This window comes from Manis javanica, chromosome 2 (genome assembly GCF_040802235.1).
Source record: "Manis javanica isolate MJ-LG chromosome 2, MJ_LKY, whole genome shotgun sequence".
NCBI classification, from domain to species: Eukaryota; Metazoa; Chordata; class Mammalia; order Pholidota; family Manidae; genus Manis; species Manis javanica.
In genome coordinates, this window is record NC_133157.1 from 22,521 (window position 1) to 47,498 (window position 24,978).

Here is a 24,978-nt window from a genome sequence, read left to right on the forward strand (position 1 = left end):
CACATTCATTACAAGGTTTAGGATATGAGTCAAGCCCTTCAATTAGTGCCAAACCATTGAAATGGCGAGCCCCTGAAGGACAAGAGGGTACAGTCACCCCTTATGTACTCCCTCTACCGGTCAATTTATGGGGGAGGGATGTCATGAGAGACTTAGGCCTCAAACTCATTAATGAATACTCCACCCCCGCCCAAGGCATGATGATGGACATGGGATACATCCCTGGCAAGGGGCTGGGGAAACACCAACAGGGACGCATAGAGCCCATCCTGCCCAAAGTAAAGAATGACCGTCACGGCCTGGGTTTTTCATAGGGGCCATTGAAGATGCCATGCCCATACCTTGGCTCACAGAGGAGGCCATATGGGTTCCTCAGTGGCCCCTATCCTCTAAAAAATTAGAAGCAGCTCATTGCTTAGTGCAAGAGCAGCTCCAAGTGGGACACCTAGAACCCTCTGTGTCCCCATGGAACACACCCATATTTGTAATCAGGAAAAAGTCAAGATCATGGAGGTTGCTTCATGATCTGAGAGCAGTAAATGCTCAAATGAAAATGCTTGGACCCATACAATGGGGACTGCCACTCCTCTCCGCCTTACCCAGAGAATGGAAGGTGCTCATAATAGATATTAAGGATTGTTTCTTTTCTATACCTCTAAGCTCCAAGGACAGGGAAAGATTTGCTTTTACTTTGCCAGCTATTAACCATGAACAACCCGATGCCAGATTTCAGTGGCAGGTCCTCCCTCAAGGAATGGCAAATAGTCCCACCATATGTCAACTGTACGTTCAGCGAGCGCTAGACCCAATTCGTAAGACTTATCCCACGCTAAAGATCATCCATTACATGGATGACATCCTTCTTTGCTCCCCACAACCAGCGGAAATAGAAGAAGCATATATAGATCTCACTAGATCCCTAGAAAATTGGAGACTGAATATAGCAAGCGAGAAGGTCCAAAAATCTAGTGTTAGCAAATTCCTAGGAGCAACCATTTACACAGATGTAATTTGCCCCCAAAAGCTTGAGATAAGATATAATCAATTGCAAAATTTGAATGACTTCCAAAAACTCCTAGGGGATATTAATTGGTTGGGCCCATACTTAAAGATACCCACCACTGAGTTGACACCACTGTTTAAAACCCTAGAAGGAGACCCACAACTAACGTCACAGCGCTCCCTCACACCTGAGGCATTACAAGCCATTCGCAAAGTGGAACAGGCTTTGATGACAGCACAGCTAAATAGGGTTCAATTGAATGAACCCTTTGAGTTGTGTGTCCTTCCCACCCCAGAGCTGCCAACAGCAGTCTTATGGCAGCACGGCCCACTGATCTGGATTCATCCCCAAGCCTCTCAGGCTAGGACAATAGAGTACTATCCGGCAGCCGTGGCCAAACTTGCTTTGAGAGGAGTAAAAACCTCCATGACACATTTCGGAGAGGCTCCAGCTAAAATTATAACCCCTTACAGCGTAAAAAAGATACAAGTATTATGTGCTATGAACGATGATTGGGCCATACTTGCTTACAGTTTCTCAGGAACCTTTGATAATCATTTCCCTAAACATCCCCTCATCAACTTCGCCAAAAAATCATCTCCTAGTATTTCCTCGGGTCACTAGCCTAACCCCGCTGCCTCATGGAAAAACAGTTTACACGGACGGGTCTAAGACAGGCACAGGTGCCTATGTCCATGATGGCAAAGTTGTGACAAAAGGCTAGACGCCTGACACTCCACAAATAGTGGAATGTCGCATAGTCTTAGAGGTCCTACAAATCTTTCCTGAACCTTTAAATATTGTGTCTGACTCCTGTTATGTAGTTAATGCAGTCAAATCTCTAGAAGTGGCCGGGCTAATCAAAGCGTCCAGCCCAGTAGCCACTTTGTTCAAACAGATACAATCAGCACTACTTCATAGACAATCTCCTTTGTATATAACTCATATCAGAGCACATTCAGGCCTTCCCGGGCCTATGACTCAAGGCAACCACCTGGCAGACCTCGCAACCAGAAATATAGCTTTTCCCCTGCTAGACCCTATCACCACAGCTTCAAAATTCCACACACAATTTCATGTCACTGCCGAAACGCTGCGCAAGCGGTTTAGCATAACCAGGGCCGAAGCTAGGAACATTGTCCTTAGCTGCCAACATTGCTGCAGCTTCCTTCCCGCACCTCATGTTGGGATCAACCCCAGAGGTATTAGGCCTTTACAAGTCTGGCAAATGGATGTGATGCATTTTTCACCTTTTGGGAAACTTAAATACGTACACGTATCCGTGGATACTTGTTCAGGAGTCATCTTTGCCTCCCCATTGTGAGGAGAGAAAGCTTCCCATGTCATCCAGCACTGCCTTGAAGCTTGGAGCGCATGGGGGTTACCACAGATTCTGAAAACAGACAATGGCCCAGCCTATACCTCTACAAAATTTGCTCAATTTTGTCAACGTATGGGGATCAAACACATCACTGGCCTTCCCTACAACCCACAGGGTCAAGGGATTGTGGAACGCGCGAACCGCACGCTCAAATCCTATTTACTTAAACAAAAAGGGGGAATTGAGGATATACCCCCCACACCAAAAACTGCCACAGCCCTAGTACTTTTCACTATAAATTTTTTGAATCTGGATGCTCAAGGCCATACAGCAGCGGATAGCCATAATCAGTGGCCAAAAGACCCACAAGAACTAGTAAAATGGAAGGACGTGTTATCTAACCAATGGAAGGGCCCGGATCCAATCATAATCAGATCCAGGGGAGCTGTGTGTGTTTTCCCCCAGAGTGAAGAAAATCCCTTCTGGATCCCGGAGCGCCTAACGAGGAAAGTCCTAAACAAAGGAGATGACTTCGCTGTACCTCCTGACCCTGCTCCTGACACTGGAGACCCCGACTCAGGGAGTATTGAGATGGGGAATCCTGTCTGCCTTTCCTAAGCCTATGCCTGTCCGTTTCAATGCAGCCGCTTTTCCCCGCTTTTTCACCACCAACTCTAGTATGAACTTGCCCTACCTAGAAAAGGACACCCTAACAGCCCCGTTGGGAGAAAACCGATCCTTCGTAACTAATGGGTCATTATGCTTCACCACTCAGAATCTAGCTGGCTGTATCTCCCTGAAACGGAGGAAATACGGATGGTTCAGTGACATAATTCTAGAGGCCAGTGGCCTCCCCGTTATGTCAGCTAAATTTGAAGGGCCTAATAAGGAAGGGAGCCCGCCCTATAAGAACATGACTATCCACCAGATGGTTCTCTGGATCAATGGCACATTTGTACACTCTCCCAGGAACAATTCCACCGACAGGCCTCGTCAACCCAAATATGCCTCCCATTGTGTGGGCGACTATGAGGGAGAGCTGTGGCCCTGGACTGACTGTCAGTCAACTGTAGTAATGTGGGCAACTGAGAGGCAGGAGTTTACCATCTCCCCAGATATGGAGGGATGGCCAGCCAATGAGGCTTGGTGGCCAGTAAAGGTGCTCGAAGGCGAGTTTCGTCAGCAGCTGAGCATGAACCCCTTCCATAAATGGATGCTGTGTGGAGTCAATGGCTCGTGTACCGACCTCTCCCCCTTTTCCGCCCTCCAGGGTGGGGGAATCGGTGTAAAAAATATCACCTTTTGGTGCGAGAACAACCACACGCGTGCACACTGGAACATGACCATGACCCATAACAACGAGAACTACACGTGTTCAGCAAAATCAGGTCCAGAGTCACCCAATTCCCTTTTTCCACCTTCTCCAGTATGCGTATACCCCCCATTTCTGTTTATCTTATCCAATAGTAGCTTTGACTCCTGCTCCAATGAAACCTGCTTTCTGTCTCAGTGTTGGGATGCGCGTAACTTTACCAATGCTTTGGTAGTCCGCATCCCCCATTGGGTCCCTGTTCCCGTAGACGCCCCTAACACCATGACTCTGTTTCGAGAAAGGCGTGATTTCAGCGTTACAGCCGCCATAGTGCTCCTGATCTCCGCGACCGCGGTCGCAGCCACCGCCGCTGGTATAGCTTTAGACACCTCCATCAAATCGGCTACAGAGCTCAATAACCTTGCAGCCTCAGTAGCTTCTGCCCTGGACCAACAGTCCACACTTGATGGCAAACTGAAAGGAGGAATAATGATCCTCAATCAACGCATAGATCTCGTGGAGGAACAAATGGAAGTGCTCTGGCAAATGGCCCAATTGGGATGTGAGCGGAAATATCGTGCCCTCTGCATCACTAGCATTCAATATGAAAATTTTACACGGGCAGCTAATCTGTCACGAGACCTGTCCCAGTATCTTTCAGGAAACTGGTCCCAAGACTTCGATGGGACACTAGAAGAGCTGCGGCGAGAAATTATCCACATCAACTCCACCCGTCTAGATATCTCCGTAGCGGAAGGACTCTCTTCCTGGTTCCTCAGAGCTCTCTCCCACATCAAGGAGTGGGCGGGCATGGCTGGGATGGGCGTGTTCCTGCTTGGAGGTCTCATGCTCTTACTCTGGTTGTTATGCAGACTCCGCAACCAACATAAGCAGGACAAGGTGATCCTTGCTCAAGCCCTAATGGCGATAGACGTTGGCGCCTCTCCCCAAGTGTGGCTCAATATGCTTAAGAAGGAAGCTCAGCTTTAGCTTGAGGTAGCTCTTGCACCCTGAGCCCATGTGGCACTGCACCAGGCCCGAGTACCTCAATGCTTAATCACAGCTTTCTTTAAGAAGCTCATGGTGCAAGAGGGTTGAGAAAAAAGGTCCAAACCCTTTGTACCAAGCGGTCCCAATGCCAGCCAGAGGATGCGAGGCAAAGCACTGCAAGAGGTCTTGGACCCCTCTGAGAGGCATGCCTGACTGCATAGGGGTAGATGCCCAGAACCCCTCTCCAAAAAGGGGGCATCAGGAAGTATGATGGAGGTCAGGCCTCTGTCTCCGCCTCTGCTGGCAAGTTCCACCTTGAGCTTCTGTTAGACAAAAAAGGGGGAGATGTTGGCAGCCGCGCTCAGAAAATAGCGCCCAATGCAGGGCAGCCGGAAGGCCCCGAACTTCCTAATGACAAATCATCCCACACCACTAAACTACATGCTAATTGCGCCTTGGCATAAGGACCAATGAGACCCACCAAATTGTTATGCTAATAAGGCATATGGAGCCGCACCAACCAGGTCAGAGCATGAGAACTATATAAGCAAGCCTCTCCTTCCCCTCTGGGTCCTGCCCAACTCATTTGTTTCACAAAGAGCTGAAGAATAAAGCTTTCTGCAGAAGAATCCTGCTGTTGTTGCGTGCTGTTCTTGCCAGCGAGGACGGGGCACGCGACAGGCAGAGCCCATCTGAGCTAAAGTTTCTGAAACAGTTCCAGAAAAAGGAAATGGGAACAGAATGAAAAGACATTTGTACACAGTTGGGGTAGGTGGAAACATCTGTGTGGGGTCTGTGTACTGGATTATCATGTGGAGTAATACTTCCCTCATTTAGTGTCAGGTGCTGGCTCCCTATTTGGGGTAGAGGCCAAGAGCATTTTGTGTGAAGTGGTGGGTGTGGTAAAGTGGGACCATGGGGCATTTAGTGTAAAAAGTGTTTGTACTGACACTGCAAGTTTTCTGTGTGCTTGAAATTGCTGAAAAGTAAATTACTTTGCAGAACAACCATGTCAGTCCTGCATCAGAAAAGCAGAGCAGACATCACACCTGGTCACAGAGGCCAAGCCCTCCCCATTCAGTTCACCCAAAGTGGACTGCTACTCAGCCTACGGGAGTCACTACAAGGCATGTGGTAAAATTCCCTTGCAGACACTGGGCTTGGTTGTTGGGACGACCTGGAGTGGAACAGTGGGATTTTTTAATTCCAATATCCACACCACTCCACCAAAAACCTGTTACAGCTAAAAATAAAATCAATAATCTTACAGGATACAAAATCAATATACAGAAGTTGTTTGCTTCTGTTCACCAATAACCATCAGAAAGAGATTAAGAAAACAATGCCCTTTACAACTGCATCATAAAAAATAAAGTACCTAAGGACAAGCCTAACCAATGAGGTGGGAGGCTTGAGGCTTGAGGTCTGAACACTGTGGACACTGCAGACCTGGATGGGAGGAGTTAGGTTATTACAAGTCCCGTCCACCCACAGCAACCTTCAGACTCCGTGGGACCCCCCACCAAAATTCCACCACACTTCACACAGAAGCAAACACCCTACAGGTTGAATGGAACCACACAGGACCCCATCCCCACAGCAGTTCTGAGAAAGCAGAGCCTGGGCATCATACCCTGACCTCCCACTACACTGTGGACCTGTAGCAACGGAGACCCCATGTGGTGTCCAAGCAGAAGCAGGTGTGGAAACAGGACACCAGGCACCCCTCATCCCCCAACCTGCTCGGCATGAAGAACCGGCTCAACGAGGCCCCCAGCGCAGCCTGTGGGTGGGGGCCGCACTCAGGGAGCTGGGCTGGGTCAGTGCCATGCTGTGCCCGGGGCGCCTCCCAAGCAGATCCCACCTCAGGGACCCTTCCCAGGGAACTGCCCCATGTGCTGGGTGCACAGCAAAGGCTGCGGCCCAGGTAAGCGGGCCACTTAAGCAGCCAAGTCCCCTCCGACCCCATTCCCATCTCAGAGCCTCATTAGGAAGGATGCCTGCAGCCCAGGGGCATCCTGCAGGTGTGGCCAATCCACCCACTGCAGAGACACAGGCTCCCGGGGAAGTGCTGGACACCACACACCCACCCCAGCTGATGCGGTCCAGCTGCACCGAGTCAAGCAGGTCCTGAAGTGCGGAAGGGGGGCAAAGAAAACAAAGAAAGACAGAAAGAGCTGGGAGGGCTGATGCTCCTGCACGTCACCAGCAAAGCTTTATTAGAGTCCAGAGTATTTATACAGCAAAGAAGGCACACTATTCCAGGAAATAGCATTATCCAATAGACAATCAAGCACAGTATTGACGTCAGTGGTAGCTGGGCAAAGGTAGGCACAGCAGGGCTCCTTCAGTTGTTCATGGAATGCGTAACAGGATGTTCTTTGTTCTCCATTCCTGCCACATCAGCAAGTGGGGGAAGGGGCATCAGCCCGCTCCCCACATCTCCCCCTTTTTTATTTTATAAGAGGGTGACAGTGCCTGTCTTAGGTGTTCCTGGATGACTCATCTGGACTTACCCGTCATTGGTACTCGCATTCCATCATGAGGGCCCTGTCTTAGGTTGCCAGAGGTCTCCAAGACACTTACCCGTTGTTGACTATCCTGTCCCCTTCTCCACATCCATATAAGGAGGGTGGCATTTAAGAGCTAGCATATGGGTCTTGGAACCCAGTTGCAAAAAGGACCGTAATCCTAGTTTGATGACACAAGGTAAGTTATCAATAATATCATTACAAGAAGACATAGCAGAGCAGTTGCAATGGATAACAGAAAATGGGGCAAGTCTCCCAACTTGCTGAAAGGAGAGGCTGCGTGCTTGAGGGTGTCTAGGATATCTTGAATGGTTTTAACAGGATCAAACCACAGTTCTGCATTTTGCATATCAAGTATTTCCTTAGGTATGTCTAGAAAAATCTTTGGTGAAATTATCAGTAAGCCGTATGCCCTGTAGGTGATTCTTCACTGTTTCCCAACTATACTTAAATTGATTATACACTTCAGATGTGATACAAGTTTCATTATAAGATGCATGACATTTCAATTGGTGCCTTAACTTTAGGCCCTGAACCTCTTCACCCAAATACATGACCATGTCATACAGGACATTAAGCTTATGACTTATTTTCTTATCAATATTTCCTTGATCATTAAGAGCCTGAGTTGCATTTTGGATCAAACCATTGACATAGATTGCAGTTTGTACATTCTCAGTTAATGCTACAGCTGCTACAGTAGAAGATACAATAAAGGAAATTAAAGATAACAACCCTACAGTAATGAGGCCCACAGCTCTCTTGGGATGGTCTAGAGCTTTCTTCAATTCTATCAACACTTACAGGCCATTATCATCATACCAAGGTCCCATGTGGTTCATGGGAATCAAAAGGAAAGGGGGTTGCTTAAATAAAAGAACCATGGTATTGTTGGACACAAAAGAGATGCAGCTAGTGAGACTGCAATTTTTACAGGCAATGCAAAACATATTTTCCTGATGTCATATTAATAGAAATAGACCCTACAACAGCACATGGGGGGGCAATGCAAGCCGCCACATGTGTATCATTGTTTACATTAACGCTTGTACTATTATCCCGATCTAACCCTCCCCTAGCCCCCCCTATTTTCCACCAAGAGGTTTGAGGATACCCATCTGGAGTGTACCAAAGTCCCATAGAGAGTCCTCTGTATTGCGGGGCCAGCGTCTTTGAATTTGGTCCTTAAGAGCAGTCCACAATGTAAAGTTCTTTAGTGATGTTCATCTGCTGTGGCTATTCATCACCTGTGCCCGCAAGTGAAGGGGAGCCCTTGCACTTTGCCCAGGGTAGTGGCAATGTGTCATTTTTAAGTGAAGATGAAGATGCACACAGGGTGGTCAGAAGGCAAGGTGCCGTTGCTCCTATTGCTAGGTGTTCCGATGGGCCTCCCAAAATGTCAGAATCATTGGAGTAAATCTGTACCTCAGGAGACTTCCAACTGACTGGATGGAGCAGAGGAGGGTCAGGAACATACGCCCAATATATGCGCTGAACTGCTTGCTCCACTGCTTGCTCTTCAGCTGGGGTCCTCCAGAGCTGGAGCAGGATCAGGAGGAATATGGTCTGCATGATGCACCAGCCTTTCTGGCAACCACCTCGGGCCCTCAGCATCCTGTGGAAAGACACAAACATGTCTTCGCTCCCAAAGAAGGATGGGATCTGGACCTTGCCATGCCCTGGTCAGAGGATCTTACCATTGCACCTGTGTGAGGGGCGGATGACCGCCAGAGCACCAAAAGCACTCTGCAGAACTGCATCCCGCAAGGTCTAGAGTTAAAAATTTTTAAATATAGAGTGCATGCGATAAATAATTCAAAGATGTAACGGGGTATAACTCCCCCTTCTTAATTTTATTGAGCTGGGCTTTCAAAGTGCCATGGGCTCTTTCAACAATGCCTTGGCCCTGGGGATTATAGGGGATGCCTGTCTTGTGGGCAATACCCCATTGTGCACAAAATGTGCAAAAGCGGCTACTGGTATAGCCAGATCCATTGTCCATTTTAATCAGCTTGGGAATGCCCATAACAGCAAAGCAAGAGAGGCAATGGTGAATAACTTGTGAAGTGGATTCTCCAGAGAGAGCAGTAGCATGCAAGAAACCTGAATAGGTGTCAATGGTAACACGAACATATTTTAATTTTCCAAATTCAGGGATGTGCGTGACATCCATCTGCCACAGGTGATTTGGCAGGAGGCCACGAGGGTTGACACCAAGTTGTGGAAGGTTGAAATGCTCAGGACAGGTTGAGCATCATTCAACAATTTGTCTCACAACTTCTCTAGTGATGTGAAAATATTTGTGAAGACTATGACTGTTTTGATGATGTAATGAGTGAGAGTGCATAGCCTTTTCTATTTGTGTAAGGCCTACGCAGCACGTGGCTTCATCAGCTAATGCATTACCTTCATTCAAAGGACCAGGTAACATAGTGTGAGCACATATGTGACCTATATAACAGCACTCTGTCCCCTGTTGAAGCAAAGACTGTATCTGTACAAAAAGCTGCTGGATGGCTGTAGTAGAAGTGTCAATGAGAGGAACAGTCTCCAGTTGGGAGACTGCATTGACTACATACTGGCTGTCTGAGTAGAGATTAAATGAGGATGAAAAGTGGAGCAGTGGGGACATATTTATTGCAGGCCTCTTTCAGCTCTTTCAACTGTTTGAAAGGAAATGGCACATGTTGTCTGAATACCTCTCCATTGTCACCTGGCCATTCTAACAATGGATAGACAAAAAATTCTTGTGTGTCCTCTCTCTGATCTTGAGCTTGTTGTAGTACTGCCTCAAGAGGAGTAACCTTTCTCTGTCTCTTCTGCATATTAACTGGGAGCACACGAGGCGTTTCCTCCTTAAACTCTATGGGCTGTTTTTCTTTCTGTTCTAAACCCTTCTCTGTCTTTTGCTCCACTGTTTTCTCTTTAGTTTGTTCTGAGGATATAGGCTGAACAGGATCAAACCTGCCCTTTCAAGGGGAGCTGTTTCAGCCTTACTCACAGGGGAGTCTCTTCTCTTGGGGTGGGCCGTCCCATCTTTTGCTGCGCTTCTAAGGCTAAAGTAAGCTGCTTCAGGGTGCCCTGAATTTCATTCCACTGCTCTTCAAAAGGTATTCTGGATGGGTCTGTGGCGACTGTCCACATTGCTGTGAGCAGGGATGGATAAACTTTCTTGCTAGAGCCTATGGAGGCTATCTCTATTGTTTGTATCTCCTTATCACAAAGTTGAACTAAAGCTTCCTCCACTAGAGGGCTCTGTTCCTCCTCCATCTCCTCGTCCGAGCCGCTGTCCAGTTCGTGATAAGACGGCTCCTGCCCTTCCGGCGCTTCTAATGGCGGAGCAGACAGGGAGATGGCTGGAGAAGCAAGATTGCTTTCATTTTCCTTAGTGGCTTGACCCATACCAAGGGCATGCTCTTTCACATTTTCTATCAGCCCACTCCCCACACCCGGCCCATTCTCAGCCCAGGCCCAAACTCGCCCTGAGTGCCGCCCGCCACACCCTGAACTCAGCCGCACACTTCTCAGCCCAGACTCCACAAAGACCCCGTTCCCCATCGCAGGCCTTCTTCCCCGGCCCCTGAAGAGGAGCGCTCAGCAGGCGATGCACAGAAAGCTTCTCCTTACCTTTCCCTACTGCAGCTCCTCAGGAAACTGAGCTGTCACTGTGGACACGGCCCGTGTCATGGAGCGACGCAGGGGAGCCAGAGCAATTCCAGCACCAGTCAGAGCTGGGAGAAAAGGCCTGCATCCTGACCGTGCATGTGCCCCGCTGGTCCACAAAGAGGGCAGATGCACCACTTGCGGGTCACGGTGAGCAGGGCAGGACCGCTCTCACAGCTCAGGGAAGGTGGTGCCCCCTTGTGGCTAAACTGATGAACCACAAATCTTTGGAAATTCAAGTCACAATGGACACAAATGTCCTGTGTCTTCTCCACTTTGAGAGTGAAATGAGTGAAATAAAGTAGACACAGGCTTTACAACTTACACCAAAATTAACTCAAAATTCCCCATAGGAATGTTCCTTTGAAAACTAAAAATAGAAATACCAATTGACCTGGGAATTCCACTCTTAGGAGTTTACCCAAAGAATATAATTTCTCAGATTCAAAAAGACCTATGCAGCCCTATATTTGTTTCAGCAATATTTGCAATAGTCAAGATATGGAAGCAACCTAAGTGTCCATCAGTAGATGGATCGATAAAGAGGTTGTGGTACATAAACACAATGTGCCGGAGTCCAGCTCAAGCGGGGAGGTGTGAGGCTCAAAAGGATGAGACAGAGTCGGTGCATGGAGAGACAGGACACAGAGTCCAATGGAGGTGGTCTCTCAAAAAAGTGCTGATGACAACTACCATTTTGCACAAGGATATGATTATTTTTTATTGTTCTGTTGATTAATTGGTATAGGCAGTTGAGTAATAGGTATAGGCAAGCTTTTTCTTTCTTCTTCTTTCTAATCTATTCATGGTTGGTCAAGTGTTAGGTGATCGTTTTCTGTTCCTTGACCAAAACTTTTCCTGGCAACATGTACTCTATTGTGTTTTATGTTTCTATGCTATGCAGCATCTAGGTAGTGCATGTGACCACAGGAGCATGCAGCATGTAGCAGTGACTATGGAGCCTATCATCTCAGGATGAAATACAGGTCACTCACTACCCCAGTTAGCTAGGCAGGTATCATCTATATTTTTAATACAATGGCTACACTTTATATTCTCATAATATTTATTCTATCATAGGTAGATGCAAGATAAAGATAGAAAGCATGATTTAGAACTGTAAGAAGGCAACTGTAGATGATCAGGTTTGTGCCTATAGACTAGGTATTAATCCAAGCCAGACAAGAGAAACAAAACATCCACAGGTGTAGACGATTTCTCTCAAAACTGGGGGGTGAGGTTCAAGTCTCACCTCTGTTGGACCCTATTTTCTCACCTGATGGCCCCCCTGTGACTGTGCCTGTCTTAGGTTGTTCTTCCCTTAAGGAATCTTACCTGTCTCTGGCTAACCAGCCATCTTCTGGGGCCATACAGGGAGATGTAAAGCTGGTAAGTGAGAGAGAAATAATGTTCTTTGAAAATGTTAGCTTTTCACTTCTTTGCAGATTTATGCCCCGTGGCTTCTATGCCCAGCACTTGTCTTGAGGTATGCTTATCACTTGGAAGAATTATGGTACTTGGTAATTTTATGTATGAGGCACAAATTCTAGTAAAGGGCTGTAATTAGGAAGGAAGAAGAAAAACTATAGAAGTAGTAGATGGAAGAAAACATGAGAAGATTAAGTGTCGAACAGGGTTATTCCATTCAGTCTTCCCCTATAACTCTATTTCTCTACTTTTCCTATAAAACTCTTCATCACTAATTTCACTAGCATTACAAAAAAGAGGGGCATTCCCACTTAGGTGGAGATGGGGTAGTCAGTGTTTGACTAGCTACCTGCAGGTTTGGTATTCTATGCCAAGATTGCCATCTGGCCTCTGTGTGTTCTATTTTTCAGGACCACTATCCTGAAAAGCTTCTGGGAGGTTTATCTTCTCCTTCTTTCCATGCAGCTTAGCAAAGGTTAGCTTAGCCCTTGGCAACAATGCAAGCAAACACAAAGCCAATAGTATAAAGGAGAATAACAAAATCAAGGTGGGTAATAGAGGGAGCCAGCTGTGAAGGCCCTTGATTTGTGGGGGGTCTTTCTCCAGCCTGAGCTTTGCTACACAGCTTGAGTAGCATGGCTCCCATAAAAAATGGAATACTACTCAGTTGTAAGAAAAAAACAAATCCTACCATTTGCAACAACATGGATGGAGCTGGAAGATATTATGCTCAGTGAAATAAGCCAGGTGGAGAAAGCCAAATACCAAATGATTTCCCTTATTTGTGGAGTATAACAGCAAAGTAAAACTGAAGGACCGAAACAGCAGCAGACTCACAGACTCCAAGAAGGGACTAGCAGTTAACCAAAGGGGAGGGTGGGGGAGGGCAGGTGAGGAGGGAGGGAGAAGGGGATTGAGGGGTATTATGATTGGCACACATGATGTGGGGGATCAAGGGAAAGACAGTGTAGAACAGAGAAGACAAGTAGTGCCTCTGTGGCATCTTACTACACTGATGGACAGTGACTGCAACGGGGTACAGAGGGGACTCGATAATACAGGTGAATGTAGTAACCACAGTGATTTTTCATGTGAAACCTTCATAAGAGTGTATATCAATAATACCTTAATTTTAAAAAAAATTTTTAATGGGACACTCATTAAAAAAATTCTCCATAGGCAAATTTTTTATGCAAAATATTTTGTAGGTAAATATTTGTAGGTAAAAGCAAAATCTACACAACCTTGAAGACTTTCAATACCCAAAACCAAAGGCCTATCCACAAAAGAAAAATAATCACATGGGCTTTATAGAATTATAATTTCTACTCTAAAAGACCTTGCTCAGAGAACCCAAACACAAGACACAAACTGAAAGAAAATATTTTCAAAATACATATTTGATAAAGGATTTGTACTCAAGATATATAAAAATCCATAAAACAAAAATGAGCCATTAGAAATATTTTACAATTTAAAAAAAAGTCTCACCTTAACATCCAAGAATTACATCACCAGTATTTAGACAACTGCTTTGAAAAACCATGCCTCAACAAAAGCCACCATGCAATTTTACACATAGCTCTGTTCATAAAGGCTAAAAACTTAAAGAAATCAGGATGTGTTTCAGCAGATGAATGCTTTGGCAAATTGGGGTACATCCATTACATTTCACTACAACTTGTACAGTGAACTGTACAGTGATTTGCCCAGTGAGGCTGGTGCCTTGATCACTGGAGGTTACACGTCTACCCCACATGAGAAATGGTTTCTAACAGCTTCTTTGGGATTATGAAGGCATAGGCCTTGGGCCAGCAGAAGGTGTCATTCTTCCCTGTGGGGTTGGAACGCATCGCCCTCCCAGTACACAACATGGATGCGTTCACCAACCTGGAACCTCTCCAAAATCCATATTTTGAGACACTGGTATGATGTATTATTAACTCCATTTCTATCCCCTCCCCTTTCTCTGGAGAATGGAGGGGTGAGGCTGAAAATCTCAAACTTCTAATCATGGCTTGGGCTTCCTGCCTGTCAGACACCCAGAAGAACCCACCCAGAACCACCTACTTAGAAAAAAAGATGCCACATTTACTCAGGAAATCCCCAGAGCTTTAGGAGCCCAGTGTCAGGATTGAGGCACAGACCAACATACATGTTTTCTACTGTACTTCCATGTTCATGGTGGCTAATCCCAGGCAGAGGGTTGGGAAGTCGTGTTTCCACTATCCCAGGAGAAGGGGGATTTAAAACAGAAACTAAGTTGAGTTATACAAAAAATATAACGTATAACGTGTGACCCCAAGATGTACAGACTGAGATTCCAAATAAAAGGCTGATTTAGCTATAGTGACAAGTATCAGCTTCCACAGCTATTTGAGGGTCTGACAGGCTGTGTCTCTAACTGTCCGTTTGCAGCTCTGGGTGGGGAGTGAAGGCCCCTCCCCCAGGGTGATGGAAAGAGCCTTGTGCTCAGAGGAGAAGCCTGTCTTTTTAAAAATTCCACATTAAATAATGTGAACATTAATAAAATACTAAGAATAGAATTAAGGTTCAAATGTTGTATATTGAAAATTATAAAACATTGATAATTTAAAAAGTAAGAAAGATTTAATACATGTAAAGTCTACTCATGTTGATGGAAAGACTTAAACACTGTTAAGGTGACAATGACACAAATGCAACCTACAGAGTCAACGTGATTTCTTTGAAAATTCACAGGTTTTAATGTACCAGCTGATCCTGACACGTGGAATTTCAAGGGAACCCAAAGAGCCCTTGAAAACAATCTTGACAAAGAAAATCAAGCTGAAGGCTCAAAGCCCCCAATACAATAGTACAAAGTAACAGTAAATAAAACACTGTGACACTGGCATAAACATACACAGTTGGCCCATGGACAGCAGGGGTGTGAACTGCCCAGGTCCACTTGAGGGGATTTTTTTCCACAAATATATAGAAAAAATGTTTAAAGGCTTAAGACGATTTGAAACATTTGCTTTTTTCTAACTTACCTTACTGTTAGAATACAGCATAAAACATGTATAATGTACAAAATATGCGTTAATTGACTGTTTATATCATTGGTAACTCTTTCAGTCAAAATAGGCAATCAGATTTAGGATAATACTTAAATTTGGGGGAGTGAGATATTTTATGTGGATTCTGACTCTGTGGGATGTCAGCTACAAAAAACCCCATGTTGTCAAAGGTCAACTGTACGTATAGATCAACAAAACTGAGTGGAAAGCCCAGAAGTGACCCCAACCATCTACAGTCAATTGCTTTCTAACAAGGGTGGACAACATTAAATTAGGGAAAGAATGGTCTTTTCAGCAAACGCTGATGGGCAAATGACTGTCCATGTACGGAGGAATGAAACTGAACCCTTAACTCATGTCACAGACAAAAATTAACTCAAAATAAAGGGCTTACATAATAGGTAAATGTATGGACTCTAGAAGAAAACATGAGGATAAACGTTCATGACCTTGGATTTAGCCATGGTTTCTCAGATCTGACACCAAAGGACAAGCAATGGAAGAAAGCATAAATTAGAGTTCCCCCAAATTAAAAACTTTTCTGCATCAAAAGTCACCAACCAGAAAGTGAAAAACAGGCAAAGAATGGAAGAAAATATCTCCACATTGTACATCTGACAAGAGCCTGTATCCCAGAAAACACCACAAACTTGTACCAGGCAACAAGACAACACCCAAATGTTTAAAGCGGATGAAAAATTCCAAGCAAGACGTACAAACGTTCAACAAGCACATGAACACAGCAGTACTTGCTATGGAAATGCAAATTAAACCACAGTGACCACCCCCTGCAAGCACACAGCAATGGCCGTCCTCAGGAAAATTCAAAGTCACGTGTTGCCAAGGATGTAGAGGAATTGGAGCCCCTAACCTTCGCTTGTGGAAATATAAAACATGCAGCTTGTGTACAACAGCTTGGCATTTCCTCATAATATATAATACAATTACCTAATTGTGGGTAAACACCCACTCCTAGATAACTACCCCAAAGAAATGAAAAAACTGTTCAAACAGAAACTGGCCCATGAGTTCTTGGCAGCACTGCTCACCACAGCAAAAAGGTAGAAACAACTCAAATGCCCTTCAAGGGGTGAATGGATGAACAAAACAGGGTTGATCCATAAACTGCATTATTCTGCCAAATATGGAAATAAAGAAAAATGGTCCAAGGCTGCTTTGAAAACGGTGTGTGGGTACCATTTGCAACAACATGGATGGGGCTGGAGGACATTACGCTCAGTGAAATAAGTCAGTCGGAGAAAGACAAATGCTAAATGATTTCCCTCATTTACGGAGTATAACAATGAAGCAAAACTGAAGGACCAAAATAGCAGCAGACTCAGAGACTCCAAGAATGAACTAGTGGTTACCAAAGGGGAGGGGTGTGGGAGGGTGGGCGGGGAGGGAGGGAGAACGGGATTGAGGGGTATTATGTTTAGTACACATGGTGTGGGGGTCACGGGGAGAACAATGTAGCACAGAGAAGGCACAAAGTGGATCTGTGGCGTCTTACTACACTGATGGACAGTGACTGCATTGGGGTGTGGGTGGTGACTTGATAATATGGGTAAATGTAGTAACCACATTGGTTTTTCATGCCTTCATAAGAGTGTATATCAATCATGCATTAATAAAAATTAATTGATTAATTAATTAATTAAAACGGGGGGGGGGCATCCCCAGAAACTGGAGCACAGAATTAACATATGATTAGCAATTACATTTCTGGGCATTTGCTCAAATGACATGAAAGCAGGGACTTAGATATTTGCACACCCATGTTCACAGCTGCATGATTCACAACATCCAAAAGGCAGAGACAACCTGGGTGTCCAGAGACACATAAAAAAATGTGGTCTCTACACAGCAAAGTAAACAAGGAGTCCTAGAACATGCTACACAGATGGACCCTAAAACCATTATGCCCAGTGAAATGCCCCCCTCAAAGAAGAACAAATATTATGTGATCCCACTTATGTGAGGTCCTGGAGAGCTCAACTGATGTAAAGTCTCGGGAACAGTTCCAGAAAAAGTAAACTGCATCAGGATAGAAAGACGTGTGCACACAGTTGGGGCGCGTGGTGACAGCTGCAGTGGGTCTGTGCATTGGATTATCATGTGGAGACCCTAAGACTTCCCTCACTTGGGGTCAGGTGGTGGTTCCCTGGGAAGGTGTCCCTGTTTGGGGTAGGCGCTCCAGCATTTTGTGTGAAGTGGCAACTGTGGTAAAGTGAGGCACCGGGAAATTCAATATAAAGAGAATTTGTACTGACACTGCAAGTTTTCTGTATGCTTGAAATTGCTGGAAATTAATTTACTTTGCAAAACAACCATGAGAAAAGCATCACACCGCGTCAACAGGGGCCAAGCCCTCCCCATCCAGTTCACCCGAAGGGGGCGCTACTCACCTTACAGGGGTCCAGGAGTCATTAGAGGATCCCCTGTAGCCACTGGGCGTTAGTCATTGGGATGACCTGCTGTACAAACAGTGGGATTTTAGAATTCCAGTTTCCCACACCACTCCACCAAAGACCTTATTAGAACTAAAAATGAATTCAATAAACTTCTAAGATACGAAACCAACATAAAAAATCGGTTGCTTGTATTCACTAATAACCAACCATCAGAGAGATTAAGAAAGCAATGCCCTTTAAAACTGCTTCATAAAGTATAAAGTGTTGTGGGTAAAATTGCAGTATTTCCAGAATCTCTTGCCTGGCCTCAGTGCATCTCCTTATCAGTAGGTGTTTCCAAGGGGTGGAGAGAAGTAGTCCGTCTCTTTATCAACAGGTAATTACAAGGGTGAGGGAGGGCACATCTGGACTGGAGAAGTTGGGTGGGGCCCCTTCTTCTGCAGCCAAGTTGTGAGAGACACTGGCGAGCAGAAGTGTATGGCTGCTAATAAGTAATAAGCTGGTTTCTCCCACATTATTTCTCCCTTTGACTGATTTCGGTTCACAGGTACTTTGCCCCGGAAATTTCCCCTGGAGTTACAAGTACCTAAGAAGAAACTTAACCACGGACGCAGGAGGCCTGAGCTCTGAAAACTGTGGACGCTGCGGACGTGGATGGGAAGAGTTAGATTATGACAAGTCTCCTCCACCCACAGCAACGTGCAGAATCCGTGCCACACCCACCGAAATTCCATCGCACTTCTCACAGAAGCAGACACCTTACAGGCTGGATGGAACCCCACAGGACCCCATCCCCACAACCATCCTTGGAAAGCAGAGCTGGGGCGTCGCACCCAGACTTCCCACTACACTGCGGTGCTGCAGCAACTGAGACCCCGCGTGGCGCCAAAGCAGACGCGAGTGTGGAAACAGGCACCGGGCGCCACAAACCCGCTCTGCCCAAAGGGCCGACCACGAAGCCCAGGTCCCAGGCTGTGGGTAGGGGCCGCCCTTGGGGAGCCAGGCTGGGTCAGCGCCTCAATGCGCCCCGGGGGTCTCCCAGGCGGCCCCCTACCCGGGAACCCTTCCCAGGAAACCGCCTGGTGTGCTCGGCGCACAGCAAGAGCTGCGCCCCCGGTAAGCGGGCCGCCTCAGCAGCCAAGTTCCCTGAACCCACTCCCGTCTCAGAGCCTCGTTAGGAAGGACGCCTGGAGCCGGAGGGCGTCCCGCAGGTGCGGCCAATCTACCCGCCGCACGGGGCCCGGGGCTCGCGGCGTGGAGACACAGGCTCCCGGGGACGCGCTGGACGCCCCGCACCTGCCTCGGCCCCGCCGTGCCCCGGCCCAAACTCACCCGCGCCCCGAACTCGCCCCAGGCACCGCCCGCCACGCCTGCAGCCCGAAATCACCCGCGCCCGCCGCGCCCCCAAACTACGCGAAGAACCTGTTCCCCGCCGGGAGTCCTTCCTCCCCCGGCCCCTGTAGGGGAGCGCTTGGCAGGCAGTGCACGGGGAGCCTCTCCTCAACTTTCTGTCCCGCGGCTCCCGAGGAAACCGAGCTGTCACTGCGGACGCGGCCGGCGGGGTCCCGGGGCCGCTGCGGAGCCCAAGGAATCCCGGCTCCCGTTAGGAGAGCGGCAAAGTCCCGGGGCCTGACCGCGCGTGCGCTGTGCGTTTCCAAAAATAGGGGCAGAGGCGCCGCCTCGTGGTTAAACGGATGAACCACAAATCTTTGTTAATTCAAACTCCCAATGGGCAGGACTGTTCCTTGTCTTCTCCAATTCGTTGGAGACCATACGGAATGAAAGGAAGGTAGACACAGGCTTTACAGCTTACACCAAAACTCACTCAGAACTGTCCATAGACAAATTTTAGAGGTAAAATTATAAAAATTTTAGTTAAAAGCTAGAAAACCTACACAATCTTGCTGATGACTTTTAACAGTCAACACCAAAAGTCTATCCACAAAAGAAAAATAACTAATCACGTGGGCTTTATATAACTAAAATTTTCTACTCTAAAAGACCTTGCTCGGAGAACCCAAAGACAAGACGGAAACTGGGAGAAAATATTTACAAAATACGTATTTGATAAAGGATTCGTACTCAAGATATACAGAAATCCATAAAACAAAAACGAACCATTAAAAAACATTTTACCATTAGAAAAAGATTCTCACCTTAGGATCCAAGAAGTGCACCTCCCATATTTAGACAACTGCTTTGAAACACTATCCCAACCATAACCATCATGCAATTTTATGCAGCAGCACAATGGCTAAAAACTTATAGAGATGTCAGAATGTTCTCCAGTAGATGAACGGATATGCAAACTGTGGTACACCCACGGGAAGCGGAGCAGACTGTGCCTCTTTGGCACAGGATTATGTTCGGCTGATTAACTATTTTTAAAAGCAGAGAATAATCTCTGGAAATTGAAAAGCTGCCCTGTTATGAGGAGCATTTGCTTTTATGCAGTAAATCCACATTTGTAAGGGTGCCTCCCTCTGTACTGGGAATGGAAGGATAACCAAATCTCTAGAAACTTTTATCAGTGGAGTTTGGCCTCGGCTCAAATTTGCATGACAACCATGCACTTGTGTTTATCCTATTTTGCCTGATAACCTCCCAGTAACCTAACTTCCCTCCTTCCCTAACACCTTTCCGATTTTTAAATCGGAAAGCTGAAGATAGCTTTTAAGGTGGTAACTTGGGTCATTTGGGGAGCTACTCAGTGTTCCTGGGTATCTCCCATGCACACGGGAGTATACATGTCATTACCTTTCTGTCTGCTTTTCTCCTGTTGAGCATTCTTTACTGTGGGCAGGCGGAGGAGCTGCTCAGGCAGGAACCGAGAAGGGCAGCGGGGATATTCTGCCTCCCTTACATCAGGAATGGAAACTATTCAGCAACAGAAAGGAAGGAACCGCCAACCCGTGCAGAGACGTGGGTGAATCTGCTTGCATGATGCTAAGTGACAGGAGCCAACCTGAAGAGGCCACACACTGTGGGACCCCGTGTACATGACGCTCTGGACAAGGCACAGCTACGGAGGCGGTAAACAGGTCATGGTGGGGAGTCTGGAGTGTCCCATGGGACCCTCCAGTGAGGGACACTGACCACTATGTGTTTATCTAAACCCGTAGATCCTTAGAGCCCAACAATTAAATCATAATCTATTCAAATTAAGTCAGTTAGGATGTGAGAGTGTCCAAGGGTGGAATACAAAATTTAACAAAGAATCTAACTGTATTAGAAATGTCTGGGGGAAAGCTCACTGTTGGTGGTGAGACCTAAGGAAACTGGGAAATGAACAGAATCTGTAGACTAAAGGGAAAATGTACTGTACACAGATAGGGGACTGTGTTTTATCAGCTATTTCGATGCAGGTCCTTGCTGACGACCCTGAAAACACTCCATCTGTAATCTGGGATGAGCAGTGGATTAAGTAAGTGACAGATAGTCGGAGCCAGGTTTCTCCCTGTTGGAGGCGGAAGTTACCGGTAAGCAAGGGGAGAAGGTTACAAGATCTATGCGATCATGGATCAGGCTGGAGACCTGCAGCTTGGTGTGGATGTGGGAAGCTCCACACACAAATCTTTATAGCTAGGCGCGTGAACATTGTGAAAGACGGACACTGCTGGAGCCGTGTCAGAACAGAGGTGGAGCGGCAGCTGGCGAGAAGCCGCCTCACCCACCTTTGTCTGAACTGGGCCAAAACGTTTAGAATGCGCAAAACAGCCATCGTTTGAGTAGCCAGCAGGAGGACAGACATCTGATGACAAGTGTGATGGACGTGGACTTCCACAAGATAGACTCAGTGGCCAATATGTAACCCAGAGTTGATCGGCTTGTTAAGACACCCATATAAAGTTATTTTCTGTTTTTAGTTCATCTAACTGCCCGCCTTCCTTTTTCTCATAGAACCCCTTGTTTTCACCCTACAACTGGGAACACTATTTGGGTACCTGCCTGAATCTGTGATCTCCAAACTGAAATTATGTAATCCCGACTAAACTCTAGGTTTCCTCTCTGCAGGTGTTTCTTTTCAGATTGGCAACACAGACTGTGACTCACACACACACACACTCCCCTGCGTGGTCCACTGAGCACATGCAGCTCCCACAGATACCCTAACCCGTACCCTGACCAGTACCTGCTACCTGACCCGCACCCTAACCCTAGCACCCCTCCCAAACCCGCACCCTAACCCTGACCCCTAGAATTCCCTCCCCTCCGCCCTGGTGACGGTAGCTCCGCCGGCGCCCGCAGTCCAGGAGCCCGGCGAAGAGCACGGGGCTGAGGGTGAGGGAGCCGCAGGAGGAAGGCAGGAGTTGTCCTGAGTCCAGGCGCTGTGGGCGGGGAGGCGGCACAGCGACAGGACGGGGAATGGCCCGCCGGCGACAGGCGGGCGACAGGGGCAGGGAGCGAGCCGAGCCCCTCCCGGGGGGCCGGCAGATAACGGAGCCCCGCGCGGCGCGGGGACGGACCGGAAGGGAGCCCCCGGGGGGAGGCTGCAGGGCACAAGGGACAGACACGCAGACAGCAATGGGCGGCTGACCCGGCTACGAGCTGCTGCGCCTCAGCACAGAGGCAGGACGCGCCAGGAGCAGAGCGAACCGTGCGCCTGTGAACGCAGGAATCTACGGAGAGCCACAGCCACCGGCGGACCTGCGCGGGGAGAGACGGACAGAGGCGGAAATTGACGGAGACGGAGATTGGCGAGGAGAGGCGGGGGATGACGAAGACTGACGGAAAGACACGGAGAATGGCGGAGAGAGATGGGGAATGACGGACAGGGGCGAAAATTGACGGAGAGAGGCGGAGATTGACGGGAAGAGGCGAGGGACGACGAAGACTGACGGAAAGAGACGGAGAATGGCGGAGAGAGACGGGGAATGACGGACAGGGACGAAAATTGACGGAGAGAGGCGGAGATTGACGGAGAGACGGAGATTGACGGGGAGAGCCGGGGAATGACGAAGACTGACGCAAAGAGACGGAGAATAGCGAAGAGACTGGGAATGACGGACAGGGACGGAAACTGACGGAAAGAGGCGGAGATTGACGGGGAGAGGCGAGGGACGACGAAGACTGACGGAAAAAGACGGAGAATGGCGGAGAGAAATGGGAAGTAACGGAAAAAGATGGAGAAGGGCTGGCGGCTCACTAGAGACCTGATGTGCAGGTTCCCGCTCGTCCACTCACAGGCCCGCAAGCGCATCTCGACCCCACAGGCGTGGCTCCGGGGACGTGGCTCACGCCATGTCCTCACCCCTCAAACTTCGCGCCCGAGCCTGACATTAGGGTACCGTCATTCTCCAGAGCGAGCAAGGAGCAATTTCTGCTTATGGTGCTGACATTTAACTGTCTACCCTGTTGACCATGTCTAGTGGCTCCGTTCGGCGGCATAAGCACTTTCGGCGTTTTGCACCCACCACCAGCCCCGCACTCTCCATCCCCCAAACCCGACTCTGCAAGATGATGTCCCGTCCAGCCCCGCCAAACCCTCCGTGTTCTGCAAGGCAGCCCCAGGTGCGCGGTCCCTGCAATGGCTGCACGAACAGTGTGCACACGCTCTGCAGTGAGGACCAAGCAGAAAAGGAGCAGGCGGAGGAGGCCCGGTGCCCCAGCTGGTGCCCCCAGCTCCAGGCATAGATTGGCCCTTCCTTTCGGCTCTGCATGGTTCCCTGCTTCTCCAGGTGTCCGTGGCCCCTTTAGCACATTCACGCCTTGCTTAAGCTACTCGAGAGCCCTGTCTTTGCAGTTACACCACAACACCGGAGGGTGCACCCCAGTGTGCTCTTCCCGGTCCTCCAGGGAATGGCAACAAAGTGCTCGGAGCCTGGGTGCTCTAGTCCCAGCCGTGCTGGAGTCTGGCCTCCACCCATCACACACAGACAAATATACGGGGAGGATAATGGAGGGGACTCAATGAGATGACCCTCTATAGGCCCAGGAACACCCGGGGATCCCACAGGGAGCACAGAGGCACCCACACTTCTCCCTGCAAGCCCTTAGAAAGCCCCATCCTGCCAATGCCTCCAGTTCACGCTTTAGTGAGGCACTGATTTCCTATGTTTGTGGTACTTTGTAACACCAACTCCTGGATGTTAATGCAGGCTTTATCTGTCAGTCCTGTTAGGGAGGAATTCAGATGCAAGGAAGTCAGAGTACGAGGTGAGGAAGGAATTCATTAAAACCTGAGTATCAGGGAATGACAGCTGCCTTGCAGGCAGCAGGGAGTAAGAAAGAACGGAGACATAAAGGGGAGCTCATTAAACTGCTGCTCAGCATATGGAACATCCCCTGCTAACTCCTGAAGCCTGTGCCACCTGGCATCCAGTGTCTGCTTGGATCTGCATGGACCCAAAAAATCATGACTCCTGTTTTGCCAGTGTCCTGGAAAACTGGATTTCCAGAGCAATGAACATTGGAGTCCATAGTAGTATGTAGCTCACAGGGCCCAAGACTGCATGTGCATCCAGGTGATCCCATTGTGGGGGAGCCTTGCAGCTGCTGGCCAGAGCCTGTTTCCATTTTTCTGCTGGTGTCTACACTGCACTTCCCAGCCCATCCCCACCAACAGGGTGGGCACCATGTCTCTAGGTTTCCTATAAGGAAGTGGGTGGGCTTGATGAGGGCCTCTGCCAGCCCAGGTCTTAGGATGAAGGATGCAGTTCTCACATGGTCACGCTGGCAGCCCTATACCCCCTGCTGGCCGGAACCCTCCAGCCTGGAGGAAGAAGGAAAAACAAGATGGATGCAGCAGGACTCTGAGACCCACCTGCCCCAGGCGCTCGTGTGGAGGGAGTGGTCCTTGACCTCTCAGCCCCTCCTGTGCTGGCACACTCTGTTGCAGTAGCAGCCTTTGGCCCTAAAAAGAAAGGTGCTTTGCAACCTGTCTCCAACTGTAACAGAAAATAAGGCTTGATTGAACCTGCAGTTCTGAAACCAGAGCCCACACTGAAAATGACTCTCAGATCATCATTCAGATAATGTTGCTTAAAAACAGCGACAACTTTAGGAGGACCACAGGGAGTCCAGCTCCCCAATTCCTGCCTTCTGCTCTGAGAGGTTTCCTTGACAACCTTAACAGGCCTGGGCTCCCTTTCCTTGACAACCATCTTTATCAATTGTCCAAGCTTTCCGGCTTCAAACACTCCTGCTTCAGCCTTGCTGAGCCTAAAGTGACAGTGCTGTCATTTTGTCCAGCGACTGATTCTTCTATACCTGTAATTATTGATGCCATAATGCCATTAATGGCAAGATTCCATAAGATGCTTTCTGAGGTAACTA

The 24,978-nt window shown here is 47.9% G+C and overlaps 1 long non-coding RNA gene across 1 annotated transcript; it reads right to left on the reverse strand.

Annotated features, from left to right (window-relative positions):
* Positions 1 to 11,822: 11,822 nt before the first annotated feature.
* LOC140845733 (uncharacterized) lies at positions 11,823 to 19,423 on the reverse strand. Its single transcript, XR_012124576.1, has 3 exons — positions 19,126 to 19,423; positions 17,698 to 17,766; positions 11,823 to 12,206 (listed from the first exon to the last, which is right to left on the reverse strand). It is a non-coding gene; the product is annotated as an uncharacterized lncRNA (long non-coding RNA).
* Positions 19,424 to 24,978: the final 5,555 nt, after the last annotated feature.